Raw genomic sequence first — 16972 nt, 5'->3', positions numbered from 1 at the left:
CCTGCACAATCTGCCGAGGGGGGCAGCTGCAGCTATGGGAACATATTACATGTTCCACCCTAACAACGGGTGGAACATGTAACATGTTCTCAAAGGTGAACTTATCCTTTAATTGTAGATGCCTCCTATTTCTTTTGTGTTCCTTGACAGACACAGCTCTTCATATTCATGACCATAGGGTTATATCGCCACTAGGCAGAAAAGAACACAGCACCGCTTATGGGCAGTCCTAGCTGGTATAAAAACCCTCTCTGCTATAGGAAATCCAGTTGTTTTTTTCTTCTGCTGAGTGTAGGATAGGAGTAGGAAGTAGCTGCATGCCGAGACCTGTGGTTCCATAGTGTGGCGGAACCGTTCCGCCTGGGCTTCCTCGTGCGGAGCTATGTGTCACACCCAATGGTCCTCATTTCCGGCAAGTCTTCCAGCATTCTCCCAAGGCAGGTATTATAGCTAAAAACACGAGTCAGAACTTCGTGTAGGGTGAAACTGACAATCTTTATTAAACACAGCTCAGTATATACAACTTCACCCCACCCCCACCAGACAGACTGGCACCAGGTTTTCCCCACCCACAACAAACCATGCAATGCAAGATACCTAGGAACTCTATAGAAGTGAAAGGCTACAAGGTCACATTTCCCTAAACAAACAGTGTAGAATGTCTGTGAAACATGTCCAGCTTTACAAAGGGGATAAGAACCAGAACAGAAAGGGCAAAATGGTATCACAAAGGGACAATTCGTCACACATAGCCTTTTTTTTTTTTTGTGGGATTGTTTTCTGCGGAGATCTTTAATGAGCAGCCAGGCTGGGTGATGGGCTGGATAATCAAGATCCAGTGGTCATCCCAATTTGGCCAACAAGTGCACGCAGACCGCTAGCTCAGCACTTAGCCACAACATGCCCCACCCTGGACAGGTCAGCAAGTTAAATGTCTCACGGGGACAAATATGATCGGGCTTCTAAAGTTCGTGTCATAGTGTTACCCTGAACGATGGCCCCCCCACTTCGGTGGAGAGGAGGATCTGTCAGGGGAGCCTTAACTGCACACTCCTCATGGATCATAAGTAGATGCTCCCTCCCTTCCTTCCCCAGAAGTGGTGTTTGATCCTGCGGGTCCTCCTCCCCCATAGGTCTGGATCCTCTTACAAGCCCCCTCTTCTCCTAGGTCCTGGGGTGAGTTGGTGCAGGGGTGAGTACCCAGTTCCCTTCGTCCCCCCATGATTTAACCTTGAGGCTTCAGGGAGTGCCTCCTGTGTGCTGAGGATGTTTGCTCACCTGGTGGGGTGGGCTAGAAATGTTTCAAATTCCCCTCTGCTGAGCATGGACATGGTTTTGGGCCTCGCGCTGGTGTGCTCACCATGTGGTCGATCCGCCCGGCAATTGAAGCTATGGCTTTGCAGTCTGCATGGATCATCTGTGGCGCCATCTTGACTGAGGGCATTGCACTTCCCTGCGGTCATTTTTGCCACTGAGCTTGGTGCTTGTCCTTGTTTTGGGTGCCTAGGGTTGGACCTCAACTCTGGGTGTTGCCATTATGTTTGTGGACTAATGCCCTTACTGTCCTAGTATGCTTCACACTGCTTGGCAATTCAGTCCGCTCCAGGGGGCTGTTGGTATTGCCTCAGCAGGCTTAGGGGACCCCGCAGGGTCACTGCATGATTGAAAAGGTGAAGTGCACCCTCCCCTTTTTTAATCGTGTGGGTGCAACACAAGGGTTCCGTGACTGTGGCACTTGGGGTCTGTTTGTGGCTCTGCACTTGCTAGTTGTGGGTAGTACCCCAATATGGCTTGGTCAGCTGTTGCTGTGACGCTGGGGGTCTGCAGCTCTAGAGGCAATACAGGAGGGTGACTGGAGTCTTCCCCAGTCCCTGTGGGGCCTGTGAGTGTTAACTTATACGCCCTTCCCTCTCTGTTTATGTTGCTTGATGGGACAGTTTGGGAACGTGGAGGCTATTTGGGGCATCATATCCGGTGTCTCAGCTGCTCCTGATCATCCCATGGTGGGTAGGGCACGGTCCCCCGTGTCCTTCTGGATCCCGTTGCTGCACACATTAGGGGCTGATGACCGACAGGAGGCCCTTCTGAGAGAGTGGACCTCACCTCCAGTAGGGTATCCCACCCCCTTTTTTTTTTTTTCTAGGTTGACCAGCAACCATGTTTCCAGTAGCAGAGTTTCCCTCTTTAATGAATCCTGTGGACCACGGGGCAGACTCTGTCGCCCCTCTGTGTTTACCACTGCGTGTTCGGTGTTGCAGCCTAGGTAGGCCTCTGCCCTGGTGTCCGCCATTTACCTGATGGGCCAAGCTTCTATGACATGGTTTGAATACTAGGAATGTGATCAGGTGCAAATGGATCTGGCGGATCAGCCGGTCTAGAGCCTGCTGTATGTACGTGAGACAGCCTTGGAGGCTGCTCTGCTCTTTCCAAGCTCTCCATCTTGGGGGTAGTGGTTAGGCAGGTGCTTTGGCTCATATGCTGGGCCAATCTCCTGCATAGGTCCTGGCAGATCAGCCCTTAGTTACATAGTTAGCCTGGCTGAAAAAAGACAAAAGTTCATCCAGTTCAACCATAAAAGAAAAAAAAATATATATAATCCTATACCCACAGTTGATCCAGAAGAAGGTAAAAAAAAAACAGCAATGCATGATCCAATTTGCTCCTGCAAGGGAAAAAAATCCTTCCTGATCCCCCCCCCCCCCCCCAGAGGCAATCGGATAGTCCCTGGATCAACTTTACCTATAAATGTAAGTAACCAGTTATTTTCTGTATATCCAAGAAAGAATCCAGGCCTTTTTTAAAGCAATGCACTGAGCTGGCCAGAACCAACTCTTGAGGAAGTCTATTCTACATTTTCACAGCTCTTACTGTGATGAAACCGTTCCGTATTTGGAGATTACATTTTTCCTCCAGATGTAAAGCGTGCCATATGGGTACAGTGTTGCATGACCGCGCAATAGTCATTGGACACAGCTGATCACGTGGTAAAAGGCAGCTGTGATTGGCTGTTTACTGTCACACGTGAAAAACTGTGTCCGTAGGACACAGCAATCACTGGGGGCGTGTTCTGGAATGACATCCATGGACTTCATCCCAGAACTAGACAAGCACGCTGTAGCCATCTTTCTGCTATAGCATGGTAGGGAAGAAGTTAATACAAGAAATGATTTGCTCGCTTTAGAAACCGCAGCTTGGCATTGCATACCATTATTAAGCTTGTGATCTACCTGAACTCCCAGATCCTTCTCCACCATTGATTCCCCCTAGTATGTATGATGCATGCATATTCTTAGCCCCCAAGTGCATAACCTTACATTTATCAACATTAAACCTCATTTGCCACATAGTTGTCCAATTAAATAGTGCATTGAGGTCAGCATGTAAGTTGGAGACATCCTGCAAGGGCGTTATTCCACTGCACAGCTTCATGTCATCTGCAAAGACTGAAATGGTATTTTTAATCCCAGACACTATCATTTATAAATATATTAAAAAGTAAGGATCCCAACACTGAACCTTGGGGTACACCACTACCAACCCTAGACCATTCAGAATATGAATCATTAATCACTACTCTTTGAACACAATCTTTTAGCCCGTTTTCTATCCATTTACATACAGATTTTTCTAAGCCTTTAGACTTTTGCCTTACACATTAGCCATCTGTGGGGAACTGTGTCAAACGCTTAAATCCAAGTATACCACGTCCACAGCCACCCCTATGTAAACAATACAGTTCTCTCCACTGCCAGCTCCTGCACATTGTTTTGTATGGCTCTGCATAGCAGAGCCATACAAAGCATTGTGCTTACAGTTGAAATCACACACCATACATAATGGTAAACAGCACACAGTTAATCCTTTGATCACCCAACCTGTTAACCCCTTCCTGCCCAGTACCATTAGTACATTGTCAGTGCTTTTTATTAGCACTGTATTGGTGTTACTGGGGATGTCTGTGACACCAAGTCATTTCCCCCGTGTCAGAATGCCCGCCGCAGTCCAGCTATAACTCGCTGATTGCTGCCACTACTAGTAAAAAAAAAAAAGAAAAGATTCCAGTATATATACCACCATTTGTAAACGCTATAACTTTCACGTAAACCAATTTAATTTACAAGTATTTGGATTTTTTTTTTTTTTTTAGCAAAGACTTTTCATTTTGCACTAACTTTGACTAAATTTGATTTTTTTTTTAAAATTTTACTGGACATGTTTAATAGCAAAAAGGCAAAAATATTGTTTTTTTTTTCCTCAAAATTGTTGATCTTTTTTTGTTTATAGTGCAAAAACTAAAAACGCACAGGCAATCAAATACCACCAAAAGAAAGCTCTATTTATGGGGAAAAAGGACATAAATTTCAATTGGATGCAGCATTGCATGACTGCGCAATTGTCAGTTAAATTAATGCAGCGCTGTAATGCATAAATGGCCAGGTCAGGAAGGGGGGTATATCCTCTGGAGGGTAAGTGGTTAAAGAGTCCCTAAAAATTAGAAACAATGGCTTTGAAATGACAGAGCTCAATTCTTTAAGGACCCGTGGGTGTGTGCCATCCGGACCAGATGTCTTATTCACCTTTATTCTGTCTAAATATTTCTGGATCTAATCCATTGTGACTCAATGGATCATCTGGAGCTGTGTCAGTACAACACCCATTATAGACAAGAGTTCCCCCTTGCTCCTTTGTATACACAGAGCTGAATAAGATATTTAATAAATTTGCCATCTCTTTGTCCCCAGTCACCCACTTGGCATTCTTTTGCACCCCCCTTCCGGGGGTTTGTCTCACGTTACTATCCTACACACCTTCTTTGAGAACTTTTTAATGCCGAGAGTTCCTCCTACATGCTAAGAAGGGGATGGGCTTGCACTGGGAGTCCTGGCTTTCCTCCTCTGCACCTTCCTCTAACTCGAGGGTCACGTTCCGAGCCTTTCATTACCCCCGCGGATAGGGCCTAAGTGTTGCTGGATCCAGTAGTCCAACAAGCCCACAGTTAAATCCACCTCAGCTTGAAGGTTTGTCCCACCCACTCCAAGGTAGGGGACCACCTTTGCTGATTCTAGGGCCGTGTTCCCAACAAGTAGGTCTGCAATCAGATTGTATCCGACCACAGCATGGAATTTTTTTTTTCTCCCACCTTCAAGTTCATCTTCTGCGATCGTGCCTTTGGGCCTTGAACGGTGCAGTGCCAGACCTGTTTCAAAGAAACAGAGGGCGCACCGGCCTAGTGCATAACCTAAAGGACATTTATTGATAAAAGTAGCAGAGAGTGATATACTCACAAACAACAACAGTGTAAAAGCTCATCATAAGAAACCGCAATGTCCAGTCTGCCTGATATGGTATCCCCACAGGAACACTGGACCTCCAATAGGCTAACGCTTTGCAGGGACTTGCCCCTTCCTCAGAGCCTGCGTTCACAGTGCCTGTAACTTCTTTATAAATGGTTTAATATCAGGTCTGTGCTGATAATGTACAAGTGCTGTAGATGGGCTGACACCTCTACGCCCAGAGGCTGGGACCATGCCAATGAGTACCACCCACAAAAATGCATTGAAATATAGAATGAATGAATGAAGGTGGAGGAGCGCAAGGTCTCTAACATCCACCAGCTCCATGATGTCATGGAGGAGTGGAAGAGGACTCCAGTGGCAACCTGTGAAGCTCTGGTGAACTCCATGCCCAAGAGGGTAAAGGCAGTGCTGGAAAATAATGGTGGCCACACAAAATATTGACACTCTGGGCCCTATTTGGACATTTTCACTTAGGGGTGTACTCTCTTTTGTTGCCAGTGGTTTAGACATTAATGGCTGTGTGCTGAGTTATTTTGAGGGGAAAACAAATTTACACTGTTATACAAGCTGTACACTCACTACTTTACATTGTAGCAAAGTGTCATTTTTTCAGTGTTGTCACATGAAAAGATAGAATAAAATATTTACAAAAATGTGAGGGGTGTACTCACTTCTGTGAGATACTGTGTGTGTATATATATATATATATATATAATTAATAAACCTGACTGTATTTTGTTATACACTGCTAAAAAAAGTTAAGGAACACTTTGAAAACACATCAGATCTCAATGGGGAAAATTATCATGCTAGACATCTATACTGATATGGATTGGGTAATGTGTCAGGAACATAAGAATTTCCCATCGTTTAATGGAAATGAAAATTATCAACCTACAGAGGACTGAATTCTAAGACGCCCAGAAAATCAAAGTGAAAAAATGATGCAGCAGGCTAGTCCATTTTGCTGAAATGTCATTGTAGCAACTCAAAATGCTACTCAGTAGTTTGTATGGCGCCCACAACGTTGGGGCATGCTCCTAATGAGACAACGGATGGTGTCCTGAGGTACTTCCTATTTGATTTGGCACAGGGCATCACTGAGCTGGACAGTCTGATGCGCAACCTGGTGGCGTTGGATTGACTAAAACATAATATCCAAGAGGTGTTCTATTGGATTTAGGTTAGGGGGGCGTGGGGGACATGCAATGGTATTAATTCCTTCATCCTCCAGGAACTGCCTGCATACTCTCGCCACATGAGGTCAGGCATTGTCGTGCACCAGGAGGAAACCAGGACCCACTTCAGCAGCATAGGGTGTGACAGTGGGTCTAATCATTTCACCCCAATACCTAATGGCAGTCAGGGTGCCATTGTCTAGCCTGTAGAGGTCTGTGCGTCCCTCCATGGATATGCTTCCCCAGACCATCACTGTCCCACCACCAGACCGGTCATGCAGAACGATGTTACAGGCAGCATAATGTTCTCCACGACTTCTGCAGACCCTTTCATGTCTGTCACGTGATCAAGGTGAATCTGCTCTCATCTGTGAAAAGCGCAGGGCTCCAGTGGCAGACCTGCCAATTTTGGTTACATAGTTAGTCTGGCTGAAAAAAGACAAAAGTCCATCCAGTTCAACCATAAAAATAAAAAAGTTATATCTACAGTTGATGCAGAGGAAGGCAAAAAAAGCCCAGCAAAGCATGATCCAATTTGCTCCTGCAGGAAAAAACCTATTTCCTGATCCCCCGAAAGGCAATCGGATATTCCCTGGATCAACTTTACCTATAAATGTTAGTATCCAGTTATATTCTGTGTATCTAGGAAAGAATTCAGGCCTTTTTTAAATCAATCCACTGAGCTGGCCACAGCCAACTCTTGAGGGAGTCTATTCCACATTTTCACATCTCTCACTGTGAAGAAACCTTTCCGTGTTTGGAGATTACATTTCTTTTCCTCCAGACGTAAAGAGTGCCTCCTTGTCTTCTGTGATGACCTTAGGGTGAATAGCTCTACACCGAGTTCACTATATGAACCAATGATATATTTATACATGTTGACCATATCCCCTTTTAATCTCCTCTTCTCAAGAGAGAATAAATTCAGTTCCTCTAATCTTTCCTCATAGCTAAGGCTCCTCCATGCCTCTTTTCAGTTTGGTTGCCCTTCTCTGTACTATCTCCAGTTCCCCAATGTTCATTTTGTGAATTGGTGCCCAAAACTGAACTGCACATTCCAGATGAGGTCTTACTAATGATTTGTACAGGGGTAATATGATATCTCTCTCTCTGGAGTCTATACCTCTTTTAATACAAGAGAGGATTTTGCTCGCTTTAGAAACCGCAGCTTGGCATTGCATGCAATTATTAAGCTTGTGATCTACCAAAACTCTCAGATCCTTCTCCACCATTGATTCCCCCAATTGTACTCCCCCTAGTATGTACGATGCATGCGTATTCTTAGCCCCCAAGTGCATAACCTTACATTTATCAACATTAAACCTCATTTGCCACATAGTTGCGCAATTAAACAGTGCATTGAGGTCGGCTTGTAAGTTGAAGACATCCTGTAAGGACATTATTCCACTGCACAGCTTGGTGTCATCTACAAGGACTGAAATGTTATTTTTAATCCTAGACCTTATATCATTTATAAATATATTAAAAAAAACCTTGGGGTACACCACTGACAACCCCAGACCATTCAGAGTATGAATCATTAACCATTAACTGTGTCAAACGCTTTTGCAAAATCCAAGTATACCACGTCCACCGCCACCCCTCTGTCCAAGGTTTTGCTCACCTCCTCATAAAAAGAAACTAGATTTGTTTGACAACTTCTGTCTTTCATGAATCCATGCTGTCTGTTGCTTAAAATATATTTTTCCAGCAAGAACTCATTTATGTGGTCTTTTATTTATTTTTTTTAATATATATTTTATTGATTTTACCATTTTCAATTTTACATTCACTAAGAAAAAAGAAAACATATTTACATATCTAATAAATATTGTTTCAACATATACATGCACTAGTTTAAATTTTCTATACCCCTTCCCCAATTCCACCCCCCCCCCCACCTCATCCTCTCCATTCCCTTTTTCCTCAACTCCCTCCCAGTTCTGCACTCTATTGATTGAAAAAAAGATTAACTGCTTTCTCCTTTGTGGGTGGTTCCGAAAAAAATTTTGAACTAGTCTAGGAGCGTGGATATTTCAGGCTGGTTCCCATGAATTTTCTTCTGGCCCATAACCTTTCCATTTTTTGAGGTACTGTGTCTGGCCCCCTCTCTTCCTGCAGTTTAGGATCGCTTCTACTTCAAATTCCTCCTCTCCCTGCATGTCCAGGCCCACTGGTGGCTTTGATCAACGGTCCAGGAACGGGTCTGGATTGGCAGGTTTTAGCAGGGATACATAAAAAACACTGGGTGTATTTTAAAAGACTCGGGCAGGGCTAATCTTTCCTGGGAATCTTGCGTGCTATTATTCTACTTTTGACTTATTTTCTAGTTTGTTTATCCTTGTCTTTCTATTTCAGGGTACTATATTTTACTTTGATCTTCTATAATCCTCCCATTTTTCCCATCTCTTCCGGGAGATCTCCATTCTGTCCTCGTCTATATGGTAGAGTTCCTCCATTCTGTATATCTGATCCACTTTTCTCAACCAGACTTTTATTTTTGGCGCTTCTTGTTCCTTCCAAAATTTGGGTATTAAACATTTTGCTGCATTTAAATAATATAATAAGCCAGAGTTTTTATATTTTTCTACTGAAAACATAGTACCATGGAAGAGACATATCACTGGATCCTTTGGAATTTAATCTCAGTTATCTTCTGAATCTCTTGAATTATTTCCTCCCAATACTCTTTTATTTTAAAGCATTCCCACCATTGTGCCCCTTTCCCCACGCCAACACAAAGGTGAATTATCTACACTTTGTCTATGTGCTATATTAGGAGTGATATACCACCTTGCAAAAAATGTATATGTTAGAAGCCGACTGGCGGTAGCCTCCAGCGACCCACAGGCCGGAATTCCTCAGGGCGCGGAGTCTAAGCCTCAGTCTGCTGATTCACCAGAGCCCCTGATGGTGGGGATGGACTTGAAGGAGCCTGAGACCAGGTCGCGACCCCCGAGTACAACCAGCTGTGGTAGAGGCAGCCGCCAATGGCAGGTGGCAGGTGAGAGCCAGATGTGAAGAGGTAGTAGCGTAGTCAGACAGGCCGGGTCGGATGATAGCGGAGGCAGACGGTACAGAGCGGCAGGCAAAAGGATAAACAGGTCACAGGCCAGGTTCAGCAGCAGGAGGTCAGACAAACAGGAGAAGGCAGAAAAATGGTCAGACAAGCTAGGGATTAGGGCAGGAGGAGGTCACGATAATCCAGGTCAGGCAGGTTCGGCAATAAGCAATCTCAGCACTAGGAACAGGAGCAGGAACAGGAATAAGACCATATGGCACTTAAGCACCGCAGGAGCCAGCTTTAAATAGAGCGCTCTGCGCTGTCATTGGTGACCAGTGCGTGCGAGTGCGCATGTTGCGGCCGCAACTGCCACCGCGGGCGCCCCGGTCCTAGTGTGTCAGTGCGTTTAGGCACTCCGCGCATACGCAGACCTATGCGCCATGGCGATCCCTGATATTGCCCCCCACGGGCAGCCTCCGGATGCCCAACTGCTTTCTCCTTTGTGGGTGGTTCCAAAAAAAATTTTGAACTAGTCTAGGAGCGTGGATATTTCAGGCTGGTTCCCATGAATTTTCTTCTGGCCCATAACCTTTCCATTTTTTGAGGTACTGTGTCTGGCCCCCTCTCTTCCTGCAGTTTAGGATCGCTTCTACTTCAAATTCCTCCTCTCCCTGCATGTCCAGGCCCACTGGTGGCTTTGATCAACGGTCCAGGAACGGGTCTGGATTGGCAGGTTTTAGCAGGGATACATAAAAAACACTGGGTGTATTTTAAAAGACTCGGGCAGGGCTAATTCAAAAGCCACTTAGTTAATTTGTCGCTTCACCTGAAATGGGCCCACAAACTTGGGTGCCAATTTCCTCGACGGGCATGCCATCTTTAGATTAGTAGTTGCTAACCAAACTTGATCCCCTGGGTGCACGACCAATTCCCCTCTTCTTCTTTTATCAAAAGCCCTTTTGCTATCCTCCTGAGCCTTAGTTATTGCCTCCTGTAACAGTTTATTGTTGGATGCAAAGAATTTTAAGGAGTCTTGGGCTGCCGGAACTGGGTTTTCTGGCAAGAAAGTGGGATGGAACCCATAATTGGCGAAAAACAGGGACTGCCTGGTGGTAGAGTGATTTGCATTGTTGTAGGCCAACTCCGCCAGGGGCAAGAGTGCCAACCAGTCGTCTTGCAAGAACGAAGTGTAGCATCTGAGATATTGCTCCAACGTTTGGTTGGTTCGTTCAGTCTGCCCATTCTTTTGCAGGTGGTAGGCTGAGGAAAAGGACAGTTCCACTTCCAGACTTTCACATAGAGCTTTCCAGAATTTAGAAGTGAATTGCACCTCTCGATCTGAGACTTTATTTTTGGGTACACCATGCAGTCCCACTATTTCCCTGATGAAGACTTGTGCTGTCTCGGAAGCAGTTGGGGTACTTTTCAGCAAAAGAAAATGGGCCATCTTTGACAGGCAATCTACCACCACGAAAATTGCAATATGATTCTGCGATGGTGGTAGTTCCGCTATGAAGTCCATGGAGATCATGCTCTGTCGGGCACCGGTAAAGGACATAACAGGCCCCAAGCTTTGCTCCTGGAGGGCTTATTCCTGTTGCAGACCGCACAGGTACTTACATAAGCCTAGCAATCTTTGGCCAAACTTGGCCACCAAAATGTTCGTTGCACCAACTCTAGGGTCTTGTGTGCTCCAAAATGACCCGGCAACGGATGGTCGTGACAGTAGCCCAGGACCAAGGTCCGAGCTTCTTCTGGTACCATGATCTGCTCCCCTTTCCATAAGAGACACTCCCTACTCTGTATCGGGATTCCAGGTAAGTTGGGGGCTCTATGGATGCAGCCTGTATGTCAGGAATGGACTTGCCAGTGGTGGTGGGACTCACTTGCTTTGTGGGCTGCAGTACCAGGGCTGGCCAGCGGGTGCTCTCAGCAACCAGAGGCTCACTCCTGCAATGAGCCATCACCTGAAGCTGATTACAACAGGTGTATTTAAGGAATGGCCAGGCCTGTGATCAGGGCCTTGGTGTATGTTTCCCATGGGCCCCTGTACCTGCATCTTGTCTGCTTTCTGCCTGATCCAGATTCTGCTTCGATCCCTGACTCTGCATGAACTCCGCCTGTCCTGACCTCGGCTATTCCTGACTACTCTTCCGCCTGCTGCTTGTGCCCTGCCTGCCCGTTTGCTACCGACCCGGCCTGCCCGACTACGCTTAGTATTGTTTCTATTGTTATCTGTTGGAGGTTTGGATTGGTTTGTTTGCACTGTGTTGTTGTTTAGTCTTGCACTGCGTCTATGTTTTGTTTAGTCTTAATAAATTGTCTTATTCACACTATACCTGAAGTCTGCGTTTCCCTGTGCCAGTCCACACATTTCTGGTCATACCCAGATCCCTAATCCTCATACATACGCAAGAGTGCGTCAGGTTTTGTATTCTTGGACCCTGGTCGGTACGTTATGTGGAAGCTGAACCTTGAAAAGAATAACGCCCACCTTGCTTGACGCGGTCCGAGGCGTTTAGCTGTCCTCAGATACTCTAAGTTTTTATGGTCTGTGTAGAGCAGAATGGGATGCAAGGCTCCTTCCAATAGGTATCTCCATTCCTCTAGTGCCGTTTTAATGGCCAACAATTCCTGATCTCCGATGTCATAATTCCTTTCTCACGGGGTAAGCTTCCTGGAGAAAAAAGCCACCGGATGCATCAGTTCCTTTATACCCTTTCTCTGTGACAGGATTGCCCCCACTGCGTTTTCTGACGCATCTACCTCCAATATATAGGGTAGTGACGCATCAGGGTGACTTAAAATGGGAGCTGTCGTAAACAGCTTCTTGAGAGACTCGAAGGCGACCTGTGCCTCTGGTGTCCACTGAAAGCCTACTCCCATCTTTGTGAGTTGGGTGATAGAAGATTCCAGGCCTGAGAAGTTCTTAATAAACTTCTTATAAAAATTGGCAAAGCCGATGAATCGCTAAACTCCTTTCTTATCTGTGGGTACCGGCCATTCCAGGATGACCGAGATTTTTTGAGGGTCCATAGCAATTCCAGTTGTGGAAATGATTAACCCCAAAAATGGGATGCTGGGCTGTTCAAAACTACATTTTTCTGCTTTGGCGTAGAGCCCGTGCTGGCGAAGTCGATCCAACACGCTCCTGACGTGACTTTGATGTGCCTCCAAAGATGATGAAAAGATCAAGATATCATCTAGGTAAACAATTACAAAGATGTCCAAGAAATCTTTAAATCTATCATTCACAAAGTGTTGAAAAGTGGCCGGTGCATTACATAACCCGAAGGGCATGACCAAATATTCAAAGTGACCGAACCGAGTGCGGAAAGCGGTCTTCTACTCATCCCCCTCGCGTATACGAACCAGGTTATATGCACCCCTGAGGTCTAGTTTGGTAAAAATAGAGGCTGATTTCAACCTCTGAAATAACTCGGGGACTAAGGGGAGAGGATAACGGTTTTTAACCGTAATTTTGTTCAGCTCCCTATAGTCAATACAGGGCCTCAGGGATTTATCCTTTTTCTCCACGAAAAAGATTCCGGCCCCTGCCGGTGACTTGGACGGACGGATAAATCCTTTTCTTAAGCTTTCGTCAATGTATTCCTTTAAAGCCCCCAACGCCCGTTCAGACAAGGAAAAAATTCGCCCGAAGGGAATTTCAGATCCCGGGAGAAGGTCAATGGGACAGTCATACGCCCTGTGCGGGAGAAGGATGTCTGCTTTCCGGGGACTAAAAACGTCAAGGTACTGGTGGTATGCGGAAGGAACCATTTGTGCTAGCTCAGTGTCTGTGTTTACACAGAGCAGAGTCTGAGTGGCTGGTGGTGACCTGGGGTAACAGTGTTCCTGGCAGTAGGGTGAACTAAACTGAACTGACCCGGTCCTCCAGTTATTTTGGGGGTCATGTGCACGTAGCCAAGGAAGCCCCAAAATAACTGGGAATAGAGGGGACGCGATGGCGTCCAAGCGGAGTTCATGATGATGATCAGCCATTATAGTGCATATAGGAGGGGTCTCTCGATCTAACTTGAGTCCCATCGGCCAAGAGGATGTTCAGGCCGTGCTCCTTGGTCAGTAAAGGAATCTGTTGCTGCGCTGCAAATTTAAGGTCAATAACACAACTACAGGCCCCTGAGTCAATAACGGCCGTCACCTGCACGGTTCTTCCGGGAAGCTGAAATGAGATTGGTATGGCCAAGTGAGAGGGTTTATCTACACGAGCAGGAGTCATAGCAGAAGTAATGGAAGAACACTTACTTAACTTCTCCGGGCAGGAACGTACCACATGGCCTGCTGCTCCACAGTATAGGCACAGGTTGTTTACCCAGCGTCTCTGGCGTTCTTCAAACGTTAGGGAAGGCCGCATCAACCCTAGTTGCATTGGTTCGGCTCCCTCTGATGGTTCTGGATTCTGAATACTGGCAGGGGAGTTTGGAATGGTCAAAACCCGTGGCAGCATCCATGTGGGTTTTAACCCTGGACTGGATCTTTCAGACCTCCGTTCCCAAAGCCTGCGATCGATCTGAATTGCCAGAGTTATCAAACCTTCCAGGGAATCAGGTACACCTACTCTGGCAAGCTCGTCCTTCATCGGATCAGATAGGCCTATGCGGAATTGGTGATGCAAGGCCGCGTCATTCCACTGGGTATCCCCGCACCATCGCCTGAATTCTGAGGCATAGTCCTCTGCTGCCCGGCGACCCTGCTGCAAAGTATGTAGAACCGCTTCAGCCGTAGCAGCTTGTTGCGGGTCGTCATATAGTTCCGCCATTGCTTTAAAAAATGAGGAAACTGAGTCCAGGTGCGAATGGCGGCTCTCCATCAGATGATGGGCCCAGCCTTGGGGTTCCCCCTGCAGTAAGGATATTATAAACCCCAAGTAGCTAAATTAGCACACTCTAATTTTAAATTATTGAAATAAACCCAAGGAAAAACATTCACTTTCACCCTTGAAAACTGACAAAACTATACATTTTAAAGTATTTTTCCTTTCCCAAATTATATTAATACATTAAAAGAATAATCAAAAATAAAATAAAGAATAATAAATAAATAATAAAATAAAAATAGATAAATTTCCTCCTTAACCAAATGTCCACAGGTGCAATTCCAAAAAAACTATAGTCCTCTTTTTTCTTCCAAGAAAATATCTCTCTTATTTTCAATCTTCAAGTAATGTCCAAATATTCATATACCTCAAAAACCAAAAAAACTCAACATAGTGTATTATCCTTATATCAAAAGGAAGATCGTGTCATACATAGTGAATCACATCAAACGCTAAAATTGTGCATGTGAAAAAAAAAAATATAAGTATATATATATATGTGCATAAACACATACACACATATATATAAAATATATAAACAACTCCAAGTGTGAAAAGCACTCTATCTGTGAGCACTGCAACCAACAATAGTGATCCACTCAAGTGACCAGTGCTATCATACTCTGTGACAACTTAGTGTTATTATTTAACCCACTGCACAAAACAAACAGCACTGCAACTCGTGTAGTAGTGGATAATTACCCCAATAATGTTTCAAACAAACTTTGTAAAACATATAAAAGATGGCATCAAACTTCCGGGTCCAGATCAATCCTGGTATTCCTCCTCCACTCTCCCCAATGATGTTTCAAACAGACTTGTCAAACATATAAGAGATGGCATCAGGCTCCCGGGTGCAGATCAATCCTGGAATTCCTCCTCCACTCTCCTCATAAAAGAATTGGCAATTAGAGAAGGTACCATAGAGTATAAAGATTTATTTGGCAACTTACATTAAAATTTGCAGATATCAGCTCCCCATCACAGAGACACATCTACAGATCACATCATATAAGGGAACCTCCGCATGTTCCCACTTCCAAAATGGCCACGGCTGTACTTCCGGAAAACGTCAGTGTGTCAGACGTCACGTGTCCTGGCGCGTTTCGTCACTTCCTGGACTTTTTCTGCTGTGCGCCCAGTAGGAGCTGATTCGGTATAATGACAACATGGGCTTTCAAAGATTCCTTCCTCATTTCCATCTCACCTCCCAAAGCATTCATATATAGCTCTAATTTGGGTAATAATTGATCTTTATATTTTTTATAGTATCTTACAGTATATTTGTCAGGTCCTGGGCTTTTCCCTTCTGTAGTACTTTTCAAAGCTATATCTATTTCTTCCTGCTTTATTTCTTTTTCAAGGGTTTTTAGTTCTTTTAATTTAGGCAAACCCGCCTTTTCTAAGTATTCCTGCCTTTTTTTTTTCCTTTCTTCTTCCTTTATTGACCCTTGGGGATTAATATTATATAGCTTATTATAATATTCTTCAAATATTTTAGCTATATTCCTAGTTGAATATACTAGTTCTCCATTGCTATCTCTTATTTTCTCTATATAATTCCTAGATACCTTTTTCCTCTGTGCGCTCATTAAATATTTTCCTGGTCTATCACCCCATCGATACCTCTCACTTGTCATCTTATTAAACACTCTCCTCTTCTCATCCTCAAGAAAATTATTTAATTCTTCTCTTTTATTCATTATTTTGTTCTTAATCTTCCTTGTTATTCTATTTTTATGTATTTGTTCTAATTCACATAATTCTCTAAGGAGTATATTTATTTTTTCTCTTCTTACTTTTTTCTTCTTCACCCCGATCTCTATTAGGATTCCTCTAATATAAACCTTGTGAGCTTCCTATACCGTTGCTATTGACACCTCTTCAGTCTCATTTCTTTCAAAATATTGTTCTATTTCTTTTTTAACCGCTTGCCTACAGGGCACTTATACCCCCTTCCTGCCCAAGCAAATTTCCAGCTTTCAGCGCTGTCGCACTTTGAATGACAATTGCGCGGTCATACAACACTGTACCCATATGAAATTTTTATCATTTTTTTGTGACAGAGCTTTCTTATGGTGGTATTTAATCACCTCTGGGTTTTTTTTTCTTAAACAAACCAAAAACCACTGAAAATTTTGGAAAAAAAAACGTTTTTTATTAGTTTTTGTTATACAATTTTGAAAATAAGTGATTTTTCTCCTTCACTGATATGCGCTAATGAGGCTGCAGTGGTGGGCACTGAAAGGCTGCACTGATGGGCACTGAAAGGCAGCACTGATACATAGCACTGATAGGCAGCACTGACTGCACTGTTAGGCAGCACTGACTGGCACGGATAGGCGGCACTGACTGGCACTGATTGGCATTGATAGGTGGCACTGACTGGCACTGATGGGTGACACTGAAAGGCAGCTCAGATGGGCACTGATATGTGGCATTGATGTGCACTGGTAGGCACTGATATGTGGAGTTGATGTGGCACGAGGCACTGATGAGCACTGACACAAGGCACTGATGGAAACTGACAGATGTCCTGATGATCAGTGTACATGTCCCCTCCATGGAAAGCCGATTACCGGTTCTCCTCTCCTCTCGAGCTGTCAGCGTGACAGCTCGAGAGGAGGGAAATGCCGATAACCAGCATTTCCCTGTT

This window comes from Staurois parvus, unplaced genomic scaffold (assembly GCF_062004578.1).
Source record: "Staurois parvus isolate SC_StPar_1 unplaced genomic scaffold, SC_StPar_1.0 ptg000360l, whole genome shotgun sequence".
In the NCBI taxonomy this organism is placed as follows: Eukaryota; Metazoa; Chordata; class Amphibia; order Anura; family Ranidae; genus Staurois; species Staurois parvus.
Note: the sequence above shows the minus strand (reverse complement) of the source record.